The sequence below is a fragment of the Staurois parvus genome, unplaced genomic scaffold, assembly GCF_062004578.1.
Source record: "Staurois parvus isolate SC_StPar_1 unplaced genomic scaffold, SC_StPar_1.0 ptg000172l, whole genome shotgun sequence".
Classification (NCBI taxonomy): Eukaryota; Metazoa; Chordata; class Amphibia; order Anura; family Ranidae; genus Staurois; species Staurois parvus.
In genome coordinates this window covers 2,186,414-2,203,375 of record NW_028317968.1, presented here as the reverse complement: position 1 = coordinate 2,203,375, position 16,962 = coordinate 2,186,414, and the positions used below count along the sequence as shown (strand labels likewise).

General features: G+C 40.9%; 1 protein-coding gene across 2 annotated transcripts in view; it reads left to right on the top strand.

Annotated features, from left to right (window-relative positions):
- The window catches only part of DTX2 (deltex E3 ubiquitin ligase 2), a 137,375-nt gene that overhangs the window by 59,666 nt on the left and 60,747 nt on the right, over nt 1-16,962 (top strand). The gene's annotated exons all lie outside the window — the stretch shown is intronic.

The window sequence follows — 16,962 nt, the reverse complement described above, 5'->3', positions numbered from 1 at the left end:
TTGAGGACATCGGGCCCTCAGGCCACCCTCATGAAGTTTGTGTCTGATGGTTTAGTCAGAGACATTCACACCAGTGGCCTGCTGGAGGCCATTTTGTAGGGCTCTGGCAATGCTCATTCTGTTCCTCCTTGCACAAAGGAGCAGATGCCGACCCTGCTAATGGAGTAAGGACCTTCTACGGCCTTGTCTAGCTCTCCTAGAGTACCCGCCTGTCTGCTGGAATCTCCTCCATGCTCTTAAGACTGTGCTGGGAGAAACTGCAAACATTCTGGCAATGGCACGTATTGATGTGCCATCCTAGAGGCGTTGGACTGCCTGTGTGACCTCTGTAGGGTCCAGGTATCGCCTCCTGTTATCAGTAGTGACACTGACCCTAGCCAAATGCAAAACTAGTGAAAAGCAGTCAGAAAAGATGAGGAGGGAAAAAATGTCAGTGGCCTCCACCTGTAAAACCATTACTGTTTTGGGGGTTGTCCCACTGTTGCCCATCTAGTGCACCTGTTGTTAATTTCACAAAAGCAGCTGAAACTGATTAACAACCCCCTGTGCTACTTGACTGACCAGATCAATATCCCAGGAGTTTGACTTGATGCTATATTGATTAAAAAGTGTTCCTCAATTTTTTTTTTTTTTTTAGGTGTGTGTGTGTCAATTCAGAAAGTGAAACTCATATATAATATATATTCATTACACACAGAGTGATATATTTCAAGCATTTCTTTCTTTTAATTTTGATGAATATAGCTAGTGAAAACCCAAATTTCAGTATCCCAGGAAATTAGAATATTGTGAAAACGTTTAATATTGTAGACTCATGGCGTCACACTCTAATTAGATATTTAACTCAAAACACCTGTAAAGGTTTCCTGAACCTATAAATGGTCTCTCATTCTGGTTCAGTAGGTTACACAATCATAGGGAAGACTGCTGACTTGACAGTTGTCCAGAAGACAGTCATTGGCACACTCCACAAGGAGGGTAAGTCTTAAAAGGTCATTGCCATAGAAGCTGGCTGTTCACAGAGTGCTGTATCCAAGCATATTAATGGAAAGTTGGGTGGAAGGAAAAAGTGTGGTAGAAAAAGGTGTACAAGCAACAGGGATAACCACAGCCTTGAGAGGATGATGAAGCAAAGGCCATTCAAAAATTTGAGGGAGATACACAAGGAGCAGACTACAGCTGGTGTCAGTGTTTCAAGAGTCACCACACACAGACATATCCAGAACATGGGATACAACTGTTGCATTCCTTGTGTCAAGCCACTCCTAAGGAGAAATAGGACTGGATTGTTGCTCAGTGATCCAAAGTCCTCTTTTTAGATGAAAGTAAATTTTGCATTGTAATGGCAAATGCTGGGCGCAGTAACTAAAATCAAGTCATATACACGCACATAATCAACATGTTGTCATACAGGTACTTGTAATCAGCATTTACACCATTACATATTCTACACATGTGAAAGACCCTCAACCAAATGAACACCTGCCCTGGCACATCATAGCATTCACTCGGCACTCCAAGAAATAACAAACCAAATGCAATATTCTTGCACTGTCAAACCTTTACTTTTATTATCACACAACACACTGGAGGATATATCTTATAGTCATCACAATCTGCATAATAACACCACCAATAATGATGTGAGCATTACAGCATGAAATAGACACATCATTTGACAGCGTCAAAGCATACAATTAATACATTACCAAAGCTATGTGGAAGTGGTAAGGAACAAATCCTATCGGAATCATACTGCCCAGGGGGTCACAGGGAAGCCATAAGCGCGACCAATTGATGAGCCCAGATAGCCTTGGCAAGAGTCCCAGTGTCAGAGCGTCCTCTGGCAACTAGGGGGCTTCTGCAATCGATCCCGCTTGGTCTCCCGGCTTTTAAACCATTTTTCTGGCAGCTTTCCATAAGTGGGCGGGTGCTACACCCATTCTAGGAGGCGCTAGCAGGTTTTGTGAGGATAACAGAGTCACACTCAGCCACCATATTGAGTCCACATCTGAAAAGTCACTTTTGCTTCAGATCAGCTTCTTATCTACCCTAAACTTCTCATCTACCCTAAACTTAAAGATTTCTAAGGTCTCAAGCAAGTAAACATCCTTAAACAGGTTCTTATCTTCTAATGTGACATTACTAGATGTTGTAAACACATTCAATCCCACAAACAAATTTTTATCTTGCTCTAAACAGAATATCTTGTGACTCTGATGGTGACTCTGTTCCTTTAGCCTAGAGAAATTATATCAGCCACTTTTTATGCTCCTGGCATTTGGGCAACAATGCTTTATTGTAAAAAATTACCCATGAAACAAAGGGTGCAAGGCCAACACATTTCATAGGCATTACATCATTTCATTTGGAAATCAAGATCTCAGAGTCTGGAGATAGAGTGGAGAGGCACAGAATCAAAGGTGTATCAGGTCCAGTGTGAAGTTTCCACATTCAGTGATGGTTTGGGGAGCCATGTCATCTGCTGGTGTTGGTCCACTATGTTTTATCAAGTCCAAAGTCAGCTCCTTCCTCTACCAGGAAATTTTAGAGCACTTCATGCTTCCCTCTGCTGACCAGCTTTATGGAGATGATGATTTAATTTTCCAGCAGGACTTGGCACCTGCCCAGATATAATCACCTGCAAGACCATATGAATTCATGTTTTGCCTGTACTGCATCGGTATATATAAGTATAGTAGATACAGTACACAAATGAAATTCCAAAGCTCCAGACTTCAGAGCAAGATTTATTTACAACAGTAAAATTTCAGTTATTAATGTATACACTATGTTGCCAAAAGTATTGGAACACCTGCCTTTACACACACATGAACTTTAATGGCATCCCAGTCTTAGTCTGTAGGATTCAATATTGAGTTGGCCCACCCTTTGCAGCTTTGATAGCTTCAACTCTCCTGGGAAGGCTGTCCACAAGGTTTAGGAGTGTCTATGGAAATGTTTGACCATTCTTCTAGAAGCTATTGTGAGGTCAGGTACCAACATGGACGAGAAGGCCTGGCTCACAGTCTCAGCTCTAATTCATCCCAAATGCTTGAAATATATCACTCTGTGTGTAATGAATCTATATAATATATGAGTTTCACTTTTTGAATTGAATTGCTGAAATAAATTAACTTTTTGATATCCTAATTTATTGATTTATTGAGATGCACGTGTGTGTGTATATATATATATATATATATATACTGTATATGTAATATAATTTTTTTTACTGTCACTGCAAACAGTATTATGGGCAGCTAGAATCACATTACAGTTTGCAGTGAAAGATGAATTATGGTTGCTTGAGATGGATTGCTGTACTTTACTTTTTGCCTTAAATAAGCCAGTATTATTATTATTACACAGGATTTATATAGCGCCAACAGTTTGCTCAGTGCTTTACAATATAACGGAGAAAATACAGCAACAATACAGTTGAGTTTCTGTTGTTCCCCGTTGCTTCTACTTTGCTATAATACCACTAACAGTTGACTGAGGAATATTTAGTAGCAAGGAAATTTCACGTATGGACTTATTGCACAGGTGGTGGTACCACGCTTCAATTCACTGAGCTCCTGAAAGTGACCCATTATTTCACAAATGTTTGTAGAAGCAGTCTGCATGCCTTGGTGCTTGATTTTATACACCTGTGGCCTTAGAGGTGATTGGAACACCTGAATCCAATGATTTGGAGGGGTGTCCCAATACGTTTTGGCAATGTAGTGTAAATAAAACCAAAACCTTTTTTCAATTTGGATTGAGCATGGGAAGGTTAAAACACTTGTCAGTTTTTGTTTACCCTCTGTCCCATCAAGGGGAGATTTTCCTTCGCTTCGGTCATACTTGCATTCTCAGATTTTGCTCTGCGCAGAGATTTTCTTGCTCGCTGGACAACAATCAAGGCACCAGCAGACAGAGTGAGCTTCACTAGGGCAGGTTAAAGTGGAACTTCATTCTCTCAATCAACATTGACTATTTTGAATCCCTTTTCTGCTAGCATTTACTTGTTTTAAACTGTTTGTTAACATTTCTTTAGCTATTTCCTAGTTTCCATGCCTAGGCAAATGATGTCATACATCCCAGGAGTCTTCAGCAGGGGAGGAGGGGTTTTTTCAGCTAAGCACACCAATCTGACTGCATGCCTGAGCTAAGGGCAAATAGATTCCAGGAAGTAATTACTACCTGAGTCATCTGCTCTTACTCAAGATGGCCGAGGCCAGAAATGCTGGGGGGTGTTTTTCTCCACAAAATAATACATAGAGACGTGGCTGGATAGGTAAGTTTACTTGAATATTAAAAATGAATTAAATAGTTTTTGTGGTGTTCAGGTACAGTATAGTTCCACTTTAACTCTGCAGTTAATCTTTTACACACACAAAGCCACCATCATGTATTTTAACAAAAAACATGCAATGTTTACAACCTTTGCTGTCGCAATTCTGACTTTTAAGGCATATCGGTGTCACAGGCTCTCATAATTGACCCTTCACATTCCTTCATAGTTTAGATGATGAGTGAGACCTGCAGCTGCCAATTGCAGCCATCCTTTAAGGTCCCTAAAGGTTAACCAATTATAGTGTCTGAGGGTTGTGCTAAAGGGGCTGGAGAGTATTTTGTGTTGCTTGGCAGCCATACTCTTGATGTCAACTTTTCTATATATATTTCCAGGTGACAAGGTTTTACAATCCAGAAACCAACATGTTATTGCACAGAATGAAAATGCTATTTGTTGGAGACCAAATATGATACAAATGGGAAATGTATATATTGCGTAGGTGCTCTAATGTGTTCCTTTTGCCTGCTGATCATGTGTGTTTCCATGTAGTTATGTTTGGTGTCTAAATGATTATTTCCTATCCCATTAGTGGAACTACTACGAGAGTATTTCGGTTACTGCTGCATATATGAAATGTAAGAGGATTTGAGTTCAGGCAGTTAAAAACAGATTCAGAATTGTTTACACCATGGCAATTTTTTGTAAGGGCTCATTAAGGATCTCTGCTTCTAGGGTTGGCTGATTTAATGGGAATTATGATTTCCACCTTAACGTTTTGGCTTTGTGTTATAGTGGAGGGTTTCATGAACACTGTCTCTCTTTCTAACTGTTCACTACAGACATAAGATCTGACCGTTTTGTCAACAACGTGTACATTTTGGAGAATTTGGGGTGGCAGTGTGTGCAATATGGCTTCCTCACTCTCTCCCCAAATTGGGGTTGTCAGATCTCATTATTGTCGCATTTTCCAGTACTGTGGAATTAACTGAAAGTGGGAAGATTTCTATCCAATGTGGAGGGAATCCCATTTTAGAGAGTGGTCATATGAACAAATGTCCTCATTGGAAGATTTCCCCTTTTATTGCTGTTCTAGTGGCAATTCAAAATTTTGGATTTACCCACACTTTCATTCTCAGTGACATTGGTGAACAGGACAATTTAGCCGGCCATAGATGGGTAAAATCTCAGCTGGTTCAGAAGGGACTGGCCGAGATTAAAACCATCTATGGGCAAACTGATTGTACCTAACCACTGATCGACTTGGATTTTTACATGTACGTTTTGCCAGCGTCTATAGCCACTAACAATAATCACTGTGTTCTCCCGGCAGGGATGGCTCCCAACTTCCACCACACCAGGAGAACACAATAGCTCAGTGGATGGGATTCCCTCATCAACAGACTGAGGAGGACACACACATAAAAAAAAAAACTTGACAGATGTGTTATGCCCTCTTCACTCTATCAAAATAAAAAAAAATGTTTGCCTTTAGTTATACTTTAAAGCAACCTTTTTTAACCAGGGTGCCCAGGCATCTTGGGGTGCCTTCAGGTTTCTTCAGGGGTGCCTTGGCAAAATGGCAACATTCGTATACAAGCAAGTGGGTGGATCAAGCCTGCCTTTTAGTTAAATAAAGCCACAGGTTTTCATTGTTCACCAATACAGTCCTAACTATCCTAACAACCAATGACAGGACACAAACTGAAGAAGAGAAACATTGGGATACTAGTCAGTACCAGTGTGCAAAGGTGTTTTTGCTTTAGAAGAATACATTACCTCTAATGTTGGGTGTCTTAAGTGTGGATGTTTACATTTTAAAATGGGGTGCGTCAAGATTTGTGCAGAATTTTAAACGATGCCTTGATTGAAATAAGATTTAGAAACATCTCTTTAAAGGATATATATATATATATATAGATGATTTCCTTTTGCTCTTCTCCGGCAGCTACATAAAAATTCATGGAAAAAGAAAAAGGGTGAAGGTACTGGGCCAGCACAGACTGTGCTTAAACACCTTTATGGTGTGCAAGGAGGGAGGGGACTTGCTAGGAAATAGCACACAACAAATAAACATTTTTAAATACTTGATATTTATGTGCTTTTAGAAGCATTTTGTTTAAGTTGGTGACAGGGTCTCTTTAAGTGAAAGTATTCCTGCTGCCTGACTCAAGATTTTTTTTTTTTTTCACACCAGATACCTACTTGTATTACTTAGTGCAGGTATAAACAAGGCTATATACAGTAGCAAGCCAAGTCCAATCTAGCAGCCTGAAGGCATGTTTAAGTTGTTTCTGTTGACAAGAATGGGCTATGAAAGTAAAATGAGATACCTTATCTTATATCTTAATTTGAACACACATTAACTGGATAACTTCTCCAATTTGTTACTATTTTATAGTGACAAATTTGCTTGGTGATCCAGGGCAAAATCAAGTCTTGTATATACCTTAGACCAGTTGTCTCCAAACTGCGGCCCGGGGGCCAGATGTGGCCCTTTTTGTGCCTTTATCTGGCCCTTGGGGCACTATTCCATCCTTTGACATCAATAATGAGGCGTGATTCTTGTCACTGACACCACCGATGGGGCATAATTCTTGTTGCTGACGCCAACAGTGGGGCACTATTCCACCCCCTGATACCAACAATGGGGCATAATTCCTTCCATTGATACCAACAATGGGGCATAATTCCTTCCATTGATACCAACGATGGTTCACTATTCCTTCCACTGACACCAATGATAGGGCACACGTTCTTCCACTGACACTAACTATGGGGCAGTAATCCTTCCACTAATGCCAATTATTGGGCATAATTCCTTCCACTGACACCAACTATGGGACACTAAACCTTCCACTGACACCAACTATGGTACACTAATCCTTCCACAAAAACCAATGACAGGGCACTCTTCCCAACAACACCAATGATGGGGACATGGTCCTCTTACTAGCACCAACGATGGGGACGTAGTTTTTTCACTGACATTAACAATGGAGCACAAGTCCTTTTACTGACACCAGAGATGGGGCACTAGTCCTCTCACTGATACCAAGGATGGGGCACTAGTCCATCCACTGACATACAGCAGGACATTGTTTACTCCCATTGGCCCTAGTTTGGCCCTCCTAAAGTTTGAAGGACAGTAAACTTTGTTTAGAAAGTTTGGAGACCCCTGCCTTAGACCTTATGCTTCTTAGTGAATGCAGAGTTGGACATTTAAATATGGAGCATAGTCATCTGGATATGTCACACAGTTGGAGCACTCCTATTTTTAGGCCCTGAATGGCAAAGGTTGGGCCTTAACTTAATAACACTGTCATTGCTGGAGGACCATGCGTGAATCTCTGCATCTGGCTGGGCCTGTTTTTGTGGCTCCCCCTGTTGCCTCCTGCCATTAACCAGAGACCAATTAGTCTCTAGGGGTATGGTAGGAGGGTTTTTGAAAAAAGTAAATGGACAAGTGGTCGGTAACATCATGTGCTATCTATGCACACCCTATGACAAGTATAACAATAACCAACATTGTATGTGTTTTTTCACTGTGTTTAGTTGTAACGCACATTGACCTTATTGCATGCCATAAAGGCAGGTATGATTTTTTATGTAAATGGTATTGGAACTTTGTCACAGAGTACATATGGGAAAGTACTGAAGAAAGGAGAGTGGGGCATGCAGAAAATACATTGCACAGAAAGAAATCTACTCAAATTGATTTTTTTCTCTAATATCAGCCAGAGCCATGAACTGCTACTATGAGCTTCATCCATCAGAGACGTAAATGTGAAGGATTAGCCCTGGGAATAGTACACAGATTGTCTCAGCTGTTTTATAGAAGAAGCTGAGTCAGCTGAGAGGCTAACTGGCGTGAACCATTGCTCCCACAACGGCGGGTAATCCTGTCTTATATCTGCATTTCTGAAGTATTAAAACAGAAGATATACCAGAAAAACTAGCTACAGCTTTGCTTTGGGTTTACGTTTTGGGATTCATAATTGGCATCAGAAATCAGCAAAGCTTTTTTTGGTATTTTCTTTTCTAGAAATGCTGAGGACAGTCTATACTACTTTTTTTTTTTTTTTTAATTAAATTAAATTCTACTTAAGATTTCAGAAGACTTAACGTAAACTGTTAGAATTTGCTGTAGTCTGCTGGCGGTTTGGGTTTCACAGCTTATGCATTATGTAACCCTTCATGTGGTGTTATCTTGTCTCTGTGCGGCCAGTTATATAAATGAAATGAGGGTGCTCTTATCTAGATGGAGATTCTCATGACTGCAGCTTTTCTTTAGACAGGTAAATGTTAGACAACAAGGCTTCATAGTACAGCTGACAGATCTTTATCTTACAGATATGCAATTATATGTTTTCCATTATTTGAAAAAGAAAAACGTGTACAGTGGGTATAGAAAAGAATCACCCCCTTTTAAAATCATCACATTTTGTTGCTTTGCAGCCTAAAATGAAGACAGACACATTTTTTGTTTTATCCAGCTGTATTTCCTCACAAGTGCAACTTATAACATCCAAGTAAAAGATATCACCAACACCAACATGTCAAATTCAAAAACGGAATCATTGAGATGAAAAAAGGAGCACCCTCTCCTAAAAAGGTGTAGCTAATCACCTTCTCAACGGCACACAAAGCCATTTGAATTTCAACAGTGATCAGCTGTGGTAATTTTGATTAGCTCAGCATGAAAAGAGCTTTCCTGGAGCATTTCAGTCCCTGATAGTGCAGCTGAAGCAAACAATCAACTATGGGTGGCAAGGCACTGTCAAAAGATCTCCGGGATAAAGTTGTGGACAGGCGCAAGTCAGGAGATGGATACATAAAAAATGCTTTATCAATGCCTAGAAGCACAGTGAAGTCTGTTATTAAGAAGTGGAAGGTATTTGGTACAACACAGACCCTCCCTGGATCAGGATGTCACTCCAAACTGGATGAAAAATCCAGGAGGAAACTGGTCAGAGAGGCTACCAAGAGGTCTACAGCAACTCTGAAGCAGTTGCTGGAATCTATGACAAAGTGGTTATTGTGTGCATGTGACAGCAATATCACAAATGCGGATTGTATGGGAGGGTTGCAAGAAAAAAGCCACTCCTCAAGAAAGGCCACATGCAGTCATGACTGAGCTTCCTTGAAGATTCTGAGGCCACATGGAAAAAGGTGTTCTGGTCAGATGAGACTAAATATGAATTATTTGGCCACAACGCTAAACGATATGTCTGGAGGAAATCCAATACAGCTTACCATCCAAATAACACCATTCCTACAGTAAAGCATGGAGGTTGTAATATCCTGTTATGGGGATGTTTCTCTGCAGAAGGGACTGGAGCACTTGTCATGATAGAAGGAAAAATGGATGGGGCAAAATACCGCCAAATTCTTGAGGAAAATCTGCTGCCCTCTAGCAGAAAGTTGTCAATGAGAAGGTTTACCTTCCAACATGACAATTACACAAAGCACACAGCAAAAATGACCACACAGTGATTGAAGCAGAAAAAGGTGAATGTCCTTCCATGGACTAGTCAGAGCCCAGACTTAAACCCCATTGAAAATATGTGGAATGACTTGAAGACTGAAGTCCACAAATGGTCACCATCAAATTTAACTGAACTTGAGTAGTTATGCAAAGAAGAGTGGGCAAATATTGCAAAGTCTAGATGTGCAGTTAGTATAGACATATCACAACAAACTAAAGGCTGTAATTAAAGGAAAAGGTGGTTCAACAAAATACTGACACAAGGGGGTGATCCTTTTTCCAACTCAGCAAATCTGTTTTTGATTTTTTTTTTTTTTCTGACATGTTGGTGTTCTATCTTTCACTTGGATGTTATAAATTGCACTGAGCAAATACAGCTGGATAAAACAAAAGCTATGTCTGTCTTCATTTCAGGCTGCAAAACAACAAAATTAGTTTAACCACTTGCTAACCACGCTATAGCCGAATGACGGTTACAGCGCAGTTTTGCAATTCTGGGAGGGCGTCATATGATGTCCTCCCAGAACGCGCCCTCCCACGCGCCACCCAGCTGCGTGCACCTGGCGATCTCCATGAACGTTGTGTCCTACGGACACAGCTGATCACGTGATTTATTTATTTCAGGTACTTATATAGCACCATCAATTTACGCAGCGCTTTTACATATATATTGTACTTTCACATCAGTCACTAACCCTCAAGGGGCGTACAATCTAAGGTCCCTAACTCACATACATGCACACATACTAGGGCCAATTTAGACAGGATCCAATTAACCTACCGGCATATCTTTTGGAGTGTGGGATAAAATCAGAGTACCCAGAGGAAACCCACAGAGGCACAGGGAGAACATTCAAACTCCAGTCAGGTGGTGCCGTGTCTGAGATTCGAACCAACGACCCTAGTACTGCCAGGCGGAAGTGCTAACCATTTAGCCACTGTGCTGCTTAGGATGAGGTAAAAGGCCAATCACAGTGGCATTTAACACGTGATCAGCTGTGTCCAATGACACAGCTGATCACGGACTAAATACAGTTGCCGATTATCGCCAGCACTTTCCTTACACTGTCACAGCTGTGAGGAAAGTACTGCTAAAAACAGCCAAATGTGACAGAACAGATCGGCACTGATGATCAGTGCCCAGCAGTGCCACCCATCAGTGCTGTACAAGCAGTTGCGCCCATCAGTGTCGTCAGTCAGCGCCGCCCATCTGTGCTGCCTATCAGTGACCTTCAGTGCCTCCTCATCAATGCCCACCAATGCTGCCTAATCATTGCCCACCAGTGCTGCCTATCGATGCCACCTCATCAGTGCCTTTCAGTGCAGCCTCCTCAACATACATCGGTGAAATAGAAAAATTATCTGTTTGCAAAATTTTATAATGGCAACAAAGGAAAACTTTTTTTTTTTTTACATTTTTTGCTATATTACCCCTTCAGTCTCCACTCGCATTACTAACCTACTAAGTGACATATCGGCATGGATGTCTCTTCACTTCCTCAAACTAAATCTTTCCAAAACTGAGCTCTTAGTATTCCCTCCAGCCCGTGCCCCCTCCCCCAACTTCTCCATCAAGATCAATAAAACAATCATCAGTCCCTCCCATCATGCCAGGGTGTTAGGTGTAACCCTAGACTCCCATCTGTCCTTTCACCCTCAAATCCAATCACTGTCCAAATCTTGTAGACTTCACCTCCGCAACATCTCCAAGATATGCCCGTTCCTAACCCCGGAAACCACTAAGCAACTTATTCACTGCCTTGTTATATCTCACCTTGACTATTGTAACTCCCTCCTCATTGGCCTACCTAATCGCAGGCTATCCCTTCTTCAGTCTATCATGAATGCTGCTGCCAGACTCATACACCTTACTAACCGCTCTGTATCTGCCACCCCTCTCTGCCAATCCTTCCACTGGCTTCCCATTGCCCAACGGATAAAATTCAAAACATTAACTCAGTCTGAGGGAGGTGCTGCAAGGATCAACATCAGCTCGGCGCTGCGGAGTGGCGGACCGGCGGACCAATGGATTGTGCAAATCCTGCGGGAGTTGACTACATTCACAAATGTGAATCCTGAGTGTGAACCATGAGGCAGTGAGGCACACATGACCAGATCTGACCAGACCTATGTGAGGACATCTGATGTTTTTGTTATAAATGCGCATAAAGATTGCGTATCTGGTGAGTGCGCAGTCTATACCCTATTTTCTCACCTCATCCATGATTTTATTCATTGGACGTCTGAAGATAATCTGAGATCTCACTCACATTGTCACCTTGGACTTATCTTTTATTTGATATAGTGCATCTTTTGCACGATACCAGCCACATAATTTAGTGGCACATATACTTGCACAGTGTCACTTTATTGTATGTATTTATATATGAATTTATTTATCATCTTTTTGAATTTCTATTAGCGCTGCACCCCCCCCCCCCCCCCCCCCTTATTTCAGTTTTTAATCTTTGCCTTTAGACCAGCTGCGGGCAAGCAGCAGGGCTCACTTGTCAGGTGGAAGCATTTGGGCAGCAGCGCTGCCGCTGATTGCTTCCACACAGGCCACAATTTCAGCCTCTTCCCCACCCCCGCTATATGTCCCGGGCTCCGCTTGCCCATCTGCGGGTCCTAGACTGGTTCAGTGGGTGCCGTGGGATGGGGTATAGGGGAAGGAGGAGGAGAGCGGACACATCCGCTCCCCTCCTCTTCTTCACCTGATCCGGAAGTGAGGTGACGTCACTTCCGGGTCCCCGTTCGACAGATTCCCTATCAATGAGGCTGGGAAAGAATGTAATGCAGTACGATGTGTACAAAATATCATCACATAGGGGACTTTTTGTCCCGTATGTGATTAAAAAAAAAAAAAAAAGTTAATTAAAAAAAAAAAATTTTTCAAGCCCAGCAACCCCACATATGTAGTCACGCACAAACGTAAAAGCACATGCTTGGGCGCAGACACATGAAAACGTGGATTGTGATACACATGTTACATATCGCCACGCATGCCAGAATGAGAGCAATAATTCTAGCACCAGACCTCCTCCGTACACTACACTGATGACCTATAAGGGGCCTTAAAAGTTTTGCCTATAGAAAATATAGGGTACTAAAGTTTGTTGCCATTTCACGAGCACATGCAGATTTAAGGTTTGACATGTTAGATATCTATTTACTCGCTGCAACCTTGTTTTTTATATTTTACAAAAAAATTGGATACTTTATTGCTTTTTGTGCTCTAAAATTAACTTAATTTTTTTTTCTTTACTGAAATTTTGTGATAATATCATGTGACAAAAAATTGAAACTACCCCTATTTTATTCTCTAGGAATAGTCTAGTCTGCTTTCAGAAAATATATCACGTTTGGGGGTTTTATGTAATCTTCAGGCCTAAAATGATTTTTTAAACATGTGCAAATAACGCAAAACCAGCTCTGGCAGCGAAATGGATAAAGGATAAACTGGACACTCCCCTTTTCTGACGAGCAACCAATCGGTGCTAACTACACGGCGAGGTCTCTCCCCTCCCTGCTAGTCCCCGGGCGCGGTGCTGGAGAGAGGCAGGGAATGGAGGAGAAGATAAACAGCGCAATGTTAAAAATATTAAACGTTTAAGTCGCCATAAAGCCCCTTTATGTTTTTAAAATCCCCAGACATTACTTAAAGCAGATTTAAATACGGTTTTGGTTAAAATTTATGTTTTTTTTTTTTATCAGAAAAAGTAGATGGTCATGAGAGACAAGTAGATTGGGACACCGATTTAGTCCCTGGACAAGTAGTTTTTTTTCAAAAATGTCCACACCCCTGTTACACTTTAAAGCTTCGTTCACACCTATGCAGTTTGCAGTTCATTTTGCATTTTTCTACACGCATTTTTACCACGTTTTGTTCAGCTTTTTTTTTTTTTGTTAAAGTGGAATTTTTTTTGTTGCTGGGCAGAATAAAAATGCAAAATGCAAAACATGGCAAAAACGCACTGCCATGCATTTCAGCAGCTTCTTCATTAAACTCTATTGTAGCAAAAACACCGCTTTTTGCTTTTAAAAATGTCCCTGACCCTTTCCAAATACGCAGCAGCTCAGAAAAGCATAGATGTGAACATGTCCCATAGGAAATCATGTTAAATGAACTGTAGTGCATTTCTGCAAAAGCAAAACGCACTAAAAAATGCATTGGTGTGAACGTAGCCTAATAGATTAAAGTGTATGGTACTTTCAGGTAGTAGAACAAGGGCAGAATTATTAGGGCTTATTCACATACCAGCATTGCAATGCAGTTTACGTAAAGGGTAATTCCACTTTCATGGTAAAAGAAAATGGCAAACAAAAAAAAATGATAGCGTATACAATTTCTACAAAAGTTATATTGTAATCGAATGTTATTAAAAATGACCTTTCCTTTTCAATCTGCAGCGCTGCACTTTTCTGTATTTTATTTATTTATTTCAGGTACTTATATAGCGCTGTCAATTTATGCAGCGCTTTACATATATATATTGTACATTCACATCAGTCCCTAACCCTCAAGGGGTGTATAATCTAAGACCCCTAACTTGCATTCATACATACACATACTAGGGCCAATTTAGACAGGATTCAATTCACCTACCAGCATGTCTTTGGAGTGTGGGAGGAAACCGAAGTACCCGGAGGAAACCCACGCAGGCACAGGGAGAACATGCAAACTCCAGGCAGGTGGTGCTGTGGTTGGGATACGAATCAACAACCCGAGTAATGCCAGGCGGAAGTGCTAACCATTTGTGCAATGCAAGTTGGCAACCTGGAGGCATTCTGTACACAGAACACCCCCCCCCCCCCCAGAAATGTCATTTTCCTGCTTATGTGATTGGCTTACTGATTTTCCCAGAAGTCGGCACTAAGATACAAGTCAGATTTTGGGGGCATCCTGTGGAACAAATATATTATTTTTGGTGAGATACTCCCAAAGTGAAATCACATCTAAAGGAATGCAGACCCTGCCACTTTCCTCAGAGCCCTGTAGGTGCAGCAGCTGATTGATAATTAGAAAATTACTCCCATACAGAATCACTCTACACATGGACACAAGCAGCTATTTCTACTGAATAACAATAGGTAGGAATCTGCACCAAAGTTTGGTAAAATCCTTGCAATGTACATAGATCACCCAGAGGGGAAGGTTTTTTTTTTTCTCCACAAAAGTAGAGTTCCTCTTTAACTGCACACTACAGAATCTTTGTACTGTTTCATAGTGGGCAATGATTCATGTCAGATCTCTGCAGTGAGTTGTGGTGCGCTGTGAGGGAGCACAGGAAAAGTCCGTTTACGCAGCAGTTTGTGTGCGCTTTATACCTCATTACTGTGCTGAAACCACATTATGAAAACTGAGAGTCTTTTGACATGCAGTGCAGATTCATCAACAATCCTAAGAAAAGCTTTACAATATTCCCAAACCACTGCACCCCCTGCATGCGTGTGGCTTGAAGTCTCGATCTATCATTATGATAGTTTTACTGCTTTCCAGGAGAAATTCACTGCGGAATTGGGAAAATTAAAAGTCAGCAGCCACAAATACCTATAGCTCCTACCCTTTAAGAAACAGATATTTAACAGTCCATGGAATCCAGCACTGTCTTCTGTTCTGATTCTTCTCAGAGCTTCTGCTCCTCTGCACCCCCTTCTCGGTTTTTGGAACCGACGGGGAAGGGGCCCAGAAGTGCTGGCAGGGGACCCAAGAAGAGAAGGATCGAGGCTGGTTTGTGGAAAACCATTGTACAAGGCAGGTAAGTATGATGTGTTAATTATTTTAAAGAAAAAAAAAAAAAACAAGCCTTTAGAATCTCTTTAACCACCTCCAGTCCGGACACCTTTACCTCCTTGTCCAGGCCAATTTTCAGCTTTCAGTGCTATCACACTTTGAATGACAACACTGTGCTCATATGAATTTTTTCACCTTTTTTTGAGGCAGATAAATCTGTTTTGGTGCTATTTATTCACCACTGGGATTTTATTTTTTTTTGCTATATAACTGAAAAAGTCCAAACATTTTGAAAAAAAGTGTTTTTCTTATAAAATTTTGCAAATAAATAATCTTTCTTCATAAATCTTGGCCAAAATGTATTCAGTTATCTTTTTAGTAAAAAAAATAACCTAAATTAGTTTATAATTTTTTAAAAAACATTTTTTTTACATTTTTTAATTTTTTTATATTATTGTTTATGCGTTTTTTTTTTTACATACTGTCACCCTAGCAGTACAGTGTCACCATAGTGACACTGTACTATTTGTGGGGGGTGATGAAGATTTTTTTTTTTTTTACACTGATTGCTTTTACACCCATAAAGGCTGTAAAAGTAAAAATTTCTCCTTCTCTCTGGCTACATTCTTGCAGCCATTGAGAAATACTGTGTGAGCTGTGATTGGTCACAGCTTGTCACATGGTGCAAGGCTGCTGTGAATAGCCTTGTACTATGTGACCTCTATGATCATTCACAGATTTCACACGTAGTAAGCAATGATGTCAGAAGTGACATCTTGCTTACTACTATTCATGTGATCATTGATTGGCCAATCAGTGATCACATGATCGGGACCTCATACAGAGGTCACTTACAGCGATCAGTGTTCTGCTGTGTCCGGAGGACACAACGGTCACCAGATCGCGGTGCCGCGTGCTCCTAGGGGGCGCACACAATCCAAAATGTTTATGGCGACATTTATGGTTAATAAGTATACACCTTTTGTATATTTTGGGTGTTTTTCACTGTTATCCACCATTTTGGATGTTTCATGTGTATTCTATTCAACAATTTATTTTCGTGATTTGGTTTATATATTTACTATGAAAGATATATTGTGAGGAATATTTCTTATATACATGCTTAGAATTAGCAAAGCACCAATTACTCTTTATTTAGTATTTTTCCATTTTGTATATGGTAAGGTGTTAGCAGCTTTACATATAGACTAGGACAGGGCTTAAAATTTCATGTCCTGAGCTACTAGCCAGCCCATAGAGTTACTCGCCACCAACAAACACACACAAACAGGGACACCTGTACACACACACACACACACACACACACACACACACAGAAACATGTACACACACACAGAGACACATGTTTACACACCACCACCCCCCCATAAAAAGTTGCAGTACTTCGTTGTTCACTCACAGATCCGGGTACTGCACACTAGGTGGAGGCAGTGAGCACAG